The 12,643-nt window shown below is 36.2% G+C and overlaps 1 protein-coding gene across 13 annotated transcripts in view; it reads right to left on the bottom strand.

The window, feature by feature from the left end:
* Positions 1–12,643, bottom strand: part of CEP112 (centrosomal protein 112) — a 470,205-nt gene that overhangs the window by 409,548 nt on the left and 48,014 nt on the right. The window lies entirely within an intron of this gene.

Here is a 12,643-nt window from a genome sequence, read left to right as displayed (position 1 = left end):
GATATTTAAAAGGGACCAGAAATTGATTAAAAAAAGAAAGAAAACAGGCAATGAGAATCCAATAAATGTATAACTGGATTCCCTGAAGAAAAAGTTAAATATAATTGGCTATTCTAAAATTATTAAAGAAAAATTTTTTTAAATAAAAGATCAGAATCATTATATTGGTATTTCCTACTGTTTACCTTAGAAAACTGACCCAGAACTATCACTCTTAAACATGCTCAGTATTTTGAGGATCATTTTTTAAAACCTCTAGACTATGAGGCAAAAAAGAAAAAGACATTTACAAATGAAAAAAGAAAACAACATCAGGTACCAGTACCCAGTGCCGTTGAGTAGATTCCGACTCATAGCAACCCTACAGGACAGAGTAGAACTGTCCCATAGAGTTTCCAAGGAGCACCTGGCAGATCTGAACTGCTGACTCTTTGGTTCACAGCCGTAGCACTTAACCACTACACCACCAGGGTTTCCACAATATCAGGTAAATATCATAAATCTTGACTGTAATGTACAACATGCAGAGTAAGACAGCAGTAGAACAATATACTTAGTAAGCTCAGGGACAGCAAATATGAACCAAAGTATTTTCTGTCCAATGTAGATTTCCTTCAAAAATGAAGGCCATAAACACCATTTCAAACATGCAAGAACTCAGAAAATATTGTATTACAAGGCCCATCCTGTGAAATCTACTAGAGGATGTACATTTTCACTTAGTTAAAAGATAATCAAAGAAATTTCAACCAATGATGGAGGTAAAATCTTTCCTGATTAAGTATTATCACATCTCTAACTTTCTTTCAATGATTCACATAGAGTAAAATCACAAAATTTAAAAGGTGGTGGGTACAAAAGTTATCACGGAAATATTTTTCTATGTAAATATCTTGATAATAAAAATTGGAAAAAAATGTTTTAACATATCCAAGTAGACAACTGTCGTATGTTTTACTTGTCTGAAACCAAATACCACTCGTTAGCCTAGTTAAATGGAAGTTTGCAATTACTGTATAGCTTTAATATATTCTGGGGGTGGGGGAACTTTAAAATAATGTTAACTTTGAAGAAAGGGAAACTGTATGAAAGACAAAAAAAGAATTTTAAAAGCAACCAGAGAAAAAGACACACTACATACAGGTAACATTAATAAGAACAACTATAGACTCCCCAGGAGAAACAATACATGGTACAGGACAAAGGAACAATATCTTAGAAGTATGGAAAGAAAAAAGAAAATGACCAACTGAAAATTTTACATCCAGCTAAAATATCTTTCATGACTGAAAGTGAGGACTTTTGCTACCAAAGAAGAACCAAACTTATGTTACTGCCTAAAACACACACACCGATTTTAAATACTAGAAAACAGGCAGCCCAAGACACTGATTTGAAAAATTAATCAAATAAGGTGAGACCAATGACTGACCAGCTCTGTAACTAAAGAGAGTTTTGAGGCCACACTGCAGGGAGGGGGAACCAATAAAGATGGAAGTCTCCTCGATTTGAGAAGACGAAGTTTAGAATTTGAAAAAGCCAAAGGCACTAGAATTCACAGGAAAGAGTACTAGAAAATGAGAGCTGTAAAGACAGGAAAGAATAGCATTGAGACTGGTGGGCCAAATGAGCCCACTGACTGTTTCTGTAAATAAAATTTTATTGGAATACAACCACACTGGTTCATTTATGTATTGTCTATGACTGTCTTCACACAACAACATCAGAGTTGAGTAGTTGTGACAATGTTATTTTCAAATATTTAATATCTAGTTCTTTACAGAAAATTTTGCTGATATGTGCTCTACAGGTCTAACAGGGGGTTCCCATCAAGTCTGATGGTGTTCACCACAGGTATTAAAAAAAAAAAAAAAAACTACCCAAAATAAATTAAGAACACCCATAAAAAATAAATAAAGTAAAAACGTGTGAGACATACCTTAGAATTTGTACAGGGGAGGGAATAGTCCCACCAACCAAAGTAGAAAAACATTGTAGTTCACAGGTCATTGAATCAAGAACTTCCTCAGTAGTGCAGCAAAATTGGTGTTGTTAGCTGTTGTGGAGTCACTCCCAACTCATGGCAACCCCAAGCACAACAGGATAGGATCACAGGGTTTTCACTGGCTGATTTTTGGAAGTAGATTGTCAGGCCTTTCTTCCTAGTCTGTCTAAAGCTGGAAGCTCCACTGAAACTTGTTCAGCATCATAGCAACACACAACCTCCACTGACAAGATGGTGGTGGCTATGCTAATTCACACTAGCTGGGAATCAAACCCAGATTTCGTGCATGGAAGGCAAGAATTCCACCACTAAACCACCACTTCCCTTAGAGCAATATCAGCACTACACTAAAGGTTGGTCTGCTCACCCAAGACAAAGTTTTAAAACAAGTCTCAAAAAGATCAAACTGTTCCCAAGTATCCTAACTCCATCTCAGAACAAACCTCAGAATATTTAAAAGAATACAAAAATATCTAACATCCAACAAAGTAAATCCACACTGAGATTCAACTTAAAAAAAAAAATTGCTATGATTCCAAGAAATAAAAAACAGTGCTGAAACATATTTTCTCCAAAGTGAAGAAAAAATATCAATAGACATAGATCCAGGAATGACACAATTAGTAGATAAGGCTATTCAGTTATTCTGACTGCATTCCATATGATCAAGAAGGTAAAGGCTGGGATGTAAAGATATGGAAGATACAAAAAAAAAAATCAAACTTTTAGAAATAAAAATAAATATCTGAGATGAAACATACACTAGAAGAGATCAACAGATTTGACATTTCAGAAGATGAGTGAACTTGAAGACATAACAATATAGAACAGAAACTATCCAATAGAAAACAGGGCTTTGAACTGGTTAGAAATGGTTCAGTCATAGCCATGGTAAACGAGAGCAGCACAGGCATTGCATAGCAACCAGATTTGCTGTCTGTCAGATTTTGACACGAGTAGGAAACAAACAGTGGTGCTTCGTTCAAAGATGGCAGCCGACTGCACCGCTGTGAATGTTTCCGGAGCCTGACGCAAGAGACTGGATTACTGGCAGAACCGTAGAGAGCGACACACATTCAGAGTGGCGCGGTCGGCTGCCATCTTCGAGTGGAGCACCTCTGTTTGTTTCCTACCCAAGTCAAAATCCAATGGGATACATATTTGGTTGCTATGCAACATGTATACCACCCTTGTTTATGATGGCCATGACTGAACCGTTTTGAATTGGTTCGAAGCCCTGACAGAAAATGAAATTTTAAAAAATGAACACAGGTCTGTGAGACAATTTTTATGTAACTGGTGCCCCCAAAGAACGGAAAGGGGGCAAAAATATTTCAAATTTTTTTCCAAATTGATGAAATCTACAAACCTACAGATTAAAGAGGTCAAAAAACTCCATATGCCAAAAAAAATAAGGACAGTTACAACAGGAAACATTACTTAAATAGTGCTTAAATCCGGTGATAAAGTGAAAACATTAAAAGCAGAGAAAAAAGGTACATTACATACTGAGGAACAAAGTAAGAATGACAGCAGGTTTCTTTTTTTTTTTTTAACAATATATTTTATTTTGTTGCTGTTGAAAATAATACACAGGAAAACATACACCAACGCAACAATTTCAACATGTACAATTCAGTGACATTGATTACACTCTTCAATTATATTGTGCAAGTGATAACAAGCTTCTTGTTACCAACAATCCAAACTAGAAGAGAATGGGATATCATTAAAGTACTCTATACCCAGTCAAAAAAAAAAAGCAAGTGTTGGGAGGAATAAAAACTTTTTCAGATATACAAAAAGTGGAAAGATTCATCACCAGCAGACCTACACCATATAAAAATGTTAAAGAAAGTCCTTTAGACAAAAGAAAATTAAACTAGATGGAATCTCTATACAAAGGAATAAATAACACCAGAAAGGGTAAACAGGTGGGTAAATATAAAAGGACTTTTTTCTTATACTTTAAATATCTGTAATAAATAAATGAGTGATCAAAGCAAACTAGAAACAATATATAATAAAATTAAAATACTGCATTGTGGGGTTTAAAACATTACCAGATTAAAGGAGAACTATTTTTTTTATATTATGATCCTCTCGAGAGATAAAAAAAAGGTACGAATTCCACAACCATTGATGATTTAATACCTACATACATTTAAAAAAAAGAGGAACAGAAGCATACTTAACTTGATAAACGATATCTATAAGGAAAAAAAAAAAGCATTCTTATTCCAAAAGACTGAAAGCATTCCCTTTAATATTAGCTCAAATTCCCACCTCAAACACACTCCTAGTCAACACTGTACTGGAATCCTAAACAGTACAATAAGATGAAGAAAAAAAAAAAAAGGAGATGAGGAAGGGATAGATACAAAGATTAGAAAGCAAAAAAAAAAAAAAAAAAACCACACTGCACTATTTGCGGATGAGAGTTTATGGCTACACAGAACTGTAAAAATAAATCACAACTAAATAACTAATAAAACTAGTAAGAGTTTGGCAAAGTTGCAGATACCAAATCAATATACAAAAGTCAACTACATTCCTGTACATATGCAAAAATCATCTACAAAGAAAAGAGAGATTTTACAAGGACATCATCTATAATTATAAAATATACAATTCCTAAAAATAAATTTAAGATACCAAAAATCCAATTGCCATCAAGTCAATTCCAACTCATGGTGACCCACGTATGTCAAAATAGAACTATGCTCCACAGGTTTTCAGTGGCTGATTTCCAGAAACAGACTGCCAGGTCTTTCTTCTGAGGTACCTCTGGGTGGACCTGAACGACCAACATTTTGGTTAATAGCCAAGTACATTAAAGATGTGTAAGACTTCTATGGAGAAAACAGTTAAACTTTATTGAAAGATGTTAAAAATTGAAGTAGAGAGTAAAACCATCTTTTTAGACAGCCTCGATATTGTATATATAAATGTCAATTCTCCTTAACCTGATCTAGTGACTAACTGTAATCCAACTCAAAATTCCAACAAGATTTTTGGGGCATTTTTTAAGTCATTCTAAATGTGCATAAATAAAGGGGCAGGAATAGTCAAAATGTGTGAAGAAAAAAAATCAAGGGTAACTTACAAAGACATAATAGAACTGTAGTAATGAAGACAAATAAACCAATGGAACTGACAAAAACTATCAGAAAGAAATTCAATTATAAGTGGGAGACTGGTTCACGAATGATTGAGCTTTGCAAATTAGTGAGAAAATGAGAGTATGGTCAATAAATGGAAAACAATAAATTCAGCTCTTTCCTCACACCATATAAAAATAAATTCCCACACTCCTTGAGCCCAGAACTGAAACCATTCCCAAAGCCAACTCTTCAGACAGATTACACTGGACTATAAGACATAAAATGATACTCATCAAGAGAACGCTTCTTGGCTCAAGTAGATACATGAGACTAAATGGTCAGCTCCTGTCCAGAGGCGAGATGAACAGGCAAAAAGGGACAGGAACTGGTTGAATGGACACAGAAATCCAGGGTGGAAACGAGGAGTATGCTGTCACATTATAGAGAGAGCAACTAGGGTCACATAACTATGTGTGTATAAATTTTTGCATAAGAAACTAACTTGAACTGTAAACTTTCACTTAAAGCACAATAAAAATAAATAAATAAATAATTCTCAATGGATTAAACACTTAAAATTAAAAGCAGAACTACAAAAATTTTCAGAAGACCATTCAGAAGAATGACTTTATAGCCTAAGGTTAGAGATTTCTTAAACAAGACACAAAAAAGTATAAGTAATTAATAAATTTGACTACTTTTAAGAACTTCTCTACAATAAAAGATAAAAAGAAAGTGAAAAGACAAGCTATAAGCTGGGAAGAGATGACTACAAAAAGGAATAGTCTCAAAAACGTGTAAAGAAGGCCTTTCAGTGAGAAAATGAACCACAACCCATGAGAAAAATGGTAAAACATGAGGCACACTTAATTGATGAGGAAATATGAAGGTTAATAAATGTATGAAAAATCATCTCAACCTCTTTAGAAACACAAAAAAGGTGAAGAAATACCACAATGTGATAACATTTTACAGATAAGCGTACATGAAAAATTTGACAATGCAAATGGTCAAGACATGGAGCTCTGCTGGCGGGAGTATAAAGGGGCACATCTATTTTCGAAGGCATTTATTGAATACCTATAATAATAAAATCCACTCAAATATTCTATCATGGAAAGAGGGACATTCTTTAGCAAATAAAAACCCGTTGCCGTTGAGGTGATTCCAACTCATACAGCCTACAGGACAGTAGAACTGCCCCATAGGGTTTCCAAGGCTAAATCTTCATGAAAACAGACTGCTGTATCTCTCCCCCATGGAGCGGCTGGTGGATTCGAACCGCCAGCCCCTGGGTTAGCGGCCGAGTGCTTAACCACTGCACCACCAGGGCTCCTTTAGTAAATAACACAGCACTATACATTTTTGTTTATACACAGGAAACCCTGGTGGCTAGAGCTTAAGAGCTACGGCTACTAACCAAATGCCCAGTAGTTTCAATTCACCAGGTGCTCGTTGGAAACTATGGGGCAGCTCTACTCTGTCCTACAGGGTTGCTACGAGTTGGAATTGACTCTATGGCAACGGGTTTATTTTGTTTTTTAATACATACACAAAGGAGCTCTGGTGGCGCAGTGGTTAAAGTACTCGGCTGCCAACCCAAAGGTTAGCAGTTCCTCTTCCAAAGGAAAAGATGTGGCAGTTTACTTCTGTAAAGATAACAGCCTTGGAAACCCTATGGGTCAGTTCTGCTCTGTCCTATAGGGTCACTACGAGTCAGCACTGGCTCGATAGCAATGGGTTATATATACACAGCTCTTTAAAAAATAGTCTAGCAGGAAGCAAAGTGCACTCGAATATTTTTTGTTGGTAAGTAATCGATCTCTATTTTTAGAACAGACAAAAACAGCATAGAAAGTAAGTTCTTTTAAGATACACATAAATCTGTAAACATAAAACTCTTAATTCAGGAAGCAGAATTAAATATAAGGGGAAAAATAAAGGAAGAGGAAACCAGGAATTCTCAAAGATGCTCAAGCTCTAATTAAGCTTAAATTTTAAGCCCAAAAGCCAAGAAAACTATCTGTGACTTATTTTTACCCAGCTTTTCATTTATAAGGAGGGTGTAAAATACTGGTTTCGCTAATTACAATGTAGCATTTCAACTATGCAGAAATAACTGCTACTTCATACTCTTCATCTTTATAAGCCATTAATCAAAGAAGTTAACGACTCATTCTATTTTCATAAATCTTTCTCAAGTTGACTAAAAAAAAAAAAAACAGAAAAAAGTCTATTCTAATTTCTAAAAGCAGCAATGGACAGTGTAAATAACTACAAATCTGCTGTTTCATTTATAATAAACTGAGCTTTTCTCGGAGCCACTTTTAATACGGAACGGGAATTATTCACAGTAAAGCAGGCTCTGGAGTCTGTTTGGGGGAAATAAGCAATCTATTTTCTGATTTTGTAACAGCAGCCAGATGTTCTTTGAAGTTAAATGTTCCCACTTTGTAATCCACAAAGTAGCATGGACTTGAAGCAATCTGTAAACAGTCCTAACATTTACTTGACTCACGCTCTTTCAGAAAACTTCTTGTTCTCTCATAATACGTCAAGAAAAAGTACCACAATAAAGGCTGTCCAAACTTGAAGATAATAAAGCACTTATGTGAGACATGAAAATCTAACAAAATATCATAATGAAAACAAAGCCCAAAATGATTAAGTTCCAATAGCATGAATAAATCACACAACTGAACATTTCTTGCCTAAGAAGCAAACAGAATCACAATAATACAATACACAGTAATTTAAACTAGACATTAACTTGGATACGTAAATGTGCTCTAATAAAAGTAAGTTTTGATATTATATTTTGTTTCATTTTTTAGCAGGTTTATTTGTTTGGTTGCTAAGGGTTTTGTGATTTTGTGGTTCCTTTTTTCATATTATTCAGGATTTGGTAAAACTAACATAAGCAAATACCCCTTACAGGTTAATGTGGATCAACTGGAGAAGTACTGTTTCTGGCAAAATAAAAAGGCCTTTTATCTGGTATTTTAGCTATCTTAGAGGAAAAGACATTAGCCAGCAATATATTACCAGCAACCCAACTTAAAAACGTTTTAAGTCACAGCATCAGTCAGAACTGCCACATCTGTCTCCCTAACATAAAATAAATTCAATCTTCAATATTAAATTGATTATGCCCCAAATTATGTTTTTAAATCAGTATTTTGGAACTTGGAAAAAGTCCTTCAACAGAAATAATACTACAAATGGAGGTTCACTCATTTACTCACAACCTTCCTATAAACACTTAATCAGCATAAATAAACTACAGATATAAACATAGTCTCCTGGCACAAAAAAAGCAAATAAACCAAAGAAACAGAATGGAAACAGACATGTACTGTCACCTGATTTATGGGACTTATGACACTGCAATACAGCAGGAAAAGCATGGTCTTTTCAATAAATGGTAGAGTCACAAGAGTATATCCCGTTACCCTGTTACCATCAAGTCGATCGACTCATAGCGACCCTATAGGACAGAGTAGAACTGCCCCATAGTGTTTTCAAGGAGCAGCTGGTGGATTCAAACTGCTGACCTTTTGGTTAGCAGACGAGTTCTTAGCCACTGCACCACCAGGGCTCCACCTGGGTATATATAAGAAGCAAAAAATATTCATTTTCTACCTCACAACATATATAAAAATCACTTCCAGACAGTTTTTAGATCTAAATGGAAAGGGTAAAACAATAAACCATCTAGAAGAAAACATAGGAGAACATGTTCAGAACCTTAACGTTGCCAAAGACTTCTTAGACAGGACACAAATAGCACTAACCAAAAGGGTAAAATGCATTAAGATTTAAAGGGTCAATTCATCAAAAGGAGCCCTGGTGGTGCAGTGGTTATGAATTCCAGTAACTAAGGAAGAGGTCGGCAGTTAGATTTACCAGCCCCTCTTCGGAAACCCTTCGCAGCAGCTCTACTCTGTCCTATAGGGTTGCTATGAGTCGGAATTTACTTAATGGCAACGGGTTTGGTTTTCCGGTTATTCATCAAAAGACACCAGAGACTGAAGGAAACATAGAACAAACATATGAAAAGGCGTTCTACCTTATTAGTTATCAGAAAAATACGTATTAAAACCGCCTACTGTAATGCCACTGTCAAGAACGGATAAATTTTTAAAATAAAATTAAAAAACCAACTGACAATACCAAGCGTTAGACAGGAAGTAGAGGAATGGGAACGGGCACACACTGCTGGTGAGGACCTAAGTAGTACAACTGCTTTGGAAAACTGGAATATCTACTGATCAGTCAGGTCTGGCTGCACAGCCAATCATCCCAAAATTTTATGGCTTAAAACTACAGTCATTTTATTTGGCTCGCAATTCTGTGGGTTGACAACTTCAGCTGGGCTCTACTAGGCAGGCTCATCTCACCTGGGCTTAGTCATGTATCTACCACGCCACATGAGAGGTGCCCCCGCCTCTTGCCCACAACTGATTAGAGCAGCTCTCAACAGGCCTTAACAGAAAGGTCATAGTGAGTAAGACTCAGGCTTCCGCACATTCCTTATAGGGAGAGCAGGACCACGAGAACAATCTGATCCAGCAGTAAAACAGTGATAGCGAGTGATGAAGAGTTCTTCGTTGCCATTGAGTTGGGTCCGACTCATGGCAATGTGACATATAAGAGAACAAAGCATTACCAGGTCCCGTACCATCTTCACAATTGTGGCTCCATTTCAGTTGACTGTAGCAGCTACTGTGTCAGTCCATGTCGTGGAGGGCTCCCCTTGTTTTCACTGACGTACTTTAGTAAGCATGATGCCCTTTTCTAGCAATTAGTCTTTCCTGATGATGTGTACGAAATAAGCAAGATGATTTTAAGAAGCATTCTGGCTGTACTTTCTCCAGCTAGATGAAGTTACCAACATTTCCTTGAAAATTGTAATGTTCCTTACACACCAATTAATTAATTTTATTTGCCAGCAAATACGGTATTCTCCTTATCTGTTGTGACGGTCTCTTGTCAACTCTTAACATGGGTGTTTTTTGTTTGTTTGTTTTCCCTCTCTCATTTCTAAACCACACTGAAGGCAACAAACAGTTGTCCCTTTTATTAATCTTTGCAAAGATCTAGCTTGTTTCACTGATCAGTTCTACTGGTTTGGGGATACTTTTATTTCTTTTTTATTTGCTTTGGCTTGGTTTTGTTTATTTCATTAAGCTCTGTTACCGTTTCTCCTCAGTTTCGCTTTGGCCACATCACCACTATTGTTTTCTACAGTCTGCACTGTTTTGTTTTTTCAACTCGAGTTGCTAAGTTTTTTTGGCCATTTTACCCTTTTTTAAGTGTGCAATTCAGTGGCATTAATTACACTCACAACATTGTGCAACCATCACCATCTATTTCCAAAAGTTTTTTTATCACCCAAAACAGATTCTATACGGATTAAGCAATCACTCTCACTTTCCCCCTCCCATAAACCTGCAAAAACCAAACCAAACCTGTTACCACTGAGTCAATTCTGATTCACAGCAATCCTGTAGGACAGAGCAGAACTACCCCAAAGGGTTTCCAAGGATGTAGATCTTTATGGAAGCAGGCTGCCACATCTTTCTCCCACGGAGCAGCTAGTGGGTTCAAACCGCTGACCCTTCAGTTAGCAGCAGAGCGCTTAACCATTGTGTCCCCTGAGTTCCTTGCCATAAGCCTGCACTCAGTTTTAATTACCTCTTATACAAAGACACAGCTACATAGATGGAGTGTTTCTGTATTTTGTTTTTAATTTTCAGGTGAAAACTTTGAGGGACAACTACCCTTTGAATGTTAATTTCTAGCTTATTAAAATGGAGTCATTTATGGAGAATTTATGCTCTAATTAAATCAGTGTTATAAATAATCCCATGGTTATGTGAAAAGAACATATATTCATATCCCATTCTTTTACTTGGTCTCTCTTCCCTAAAATATGTATATATATTTTTTCACTTTTAGAAATGCTATCCGATAATTTCAAAAACAAATATTAACCATAGCAATTTCTCTCATTGCAAAGCATTTTTTTTTTTTTTAGCTCTTTCAAGAAGGTAAGTCAAGGTGAATAATGATTGAGAACAGGAAATATTCCACATACAGAAACAAACTGCTAGTTGCTCCGGTGTCTATTTAACTCAACCTACAGTTATAAATGAAAAATATACTTGCAAATCAGGAGGAAAAATGGTATCTCCCTTTTCCCTATAAGAGAAATGATAAATATAAGTTTAAGTAACAAGGAACCATTCCCGAAGACAACTCATCAGACATGGAAGGGACTGGACAGTGGGTAGGAGAGAGATGCTGATGAAGAGTGAGCTAATTCTATCAGGTGGACACTTGAGACTGTGTTGGCATCTCCTGTCTGGAGGGGGGATGGAAGGATAGAGAGAGTTGGAAGCTGGCAAAATTGTCAAGAAAGGAGAGACTGGAAGGGTTGACTCATTAGGGGGAGAGCAAGTGGGAGTATGGAGTAAGGTGTATATAAACTTATATGTGACAGTCTGACTTGATTTGTAAACGTTCACTTGAAGCTCAATAAAAGTTAAAAAAAAAAATAGTTTAAGTAACATATTGCCTCATGGCCCTCTCCTCATGGGGAATACCATATTCATTTTTAATTTTTTAAATTAAAATTCACTCTTTTTAGTATACAGTTCTATAGGCTTTGACAAATTCAGAGTGGTGTAACTACCAAAATATAATCAAAATTGAAAAGAGTTCAATTAAAACAAAAACAGAAATCTGATGCTATTTACACCCTTCTGGTCAAATTCTACCCCAACCCTTAACCCCTATAAACTACAAATCTGTTCTCCATCCTTAGAGTTTAACCATTTCCAAAATATCATCTAAATGCAATCAAACAGCACACTCTTTTTTTCAGTCTCGCTTCTTTTGCTTAGCATAATTAATTTGAAATTCATCTATTTTGTTGCATAAATCAATAGCTCAGTCCTTTGTGTTGCTGAGAAGTATTCCATTGTATACACGTACTACAATTCTCCATTCTCCAGCTGAGGGACATGTGGTCTGTTTGCAGTTCTGGACAATTACCAAAAAAAAGAAAAACGCTGCTATAAATACAGATGTGTGCAGGAACACTGGCTTTGATTTCACTTGGGTAAAATATTAGGAGTGAGATTGCTAGGTCATATGGTAAATGCATGTTTAACTTTTTAAAAAATTGCCAAACTTTTCCAAAATAGCTGCACCATTTTGCATGCCAACCAGCAAGCGGTGAGAGTTCCAGTTGCTCCTCATTCTCACCAGCACTTGTCATTGTCAGATTTTTTTGTTTGATTTACCCACTCTGATAGATGTGTGGAAACCCTGGTGGTGTAGTGGGTAATAGCTATGGCTGCTAACCAAAAGGTCGGCAATTTGAAACCACCAAACGCTCCTTGGAAACTCTATGGGGCAGTTCTACTCTGTCCTATAGGGTCGCTATGAGTCAGAATCGACTCGACAGCAGTGGGGTTGGTTTAGTAGATGTGTAATGTTATCCCGTTGTGTTATCTTTTGCCCATCT

The sequence above is a fragment of the Elephas maximus genome, chromosome 19 (assembly GCF_024166365.1).
Source record: "Elephas maximus indicus isolate mEleMax1 chromosome 19, mEleMax1 primary haplotype, whole genome shotgun sequence".
NCBI classification, from domain to species: Eukaryota; Metazoa; Chordata; class Mammalia; order Proboscidea; family Elephantidae; genus Elephas; species Elephas maximus.
This window is presented reverse-complemented; position numbering and strand designations above follow the sequence as displayed.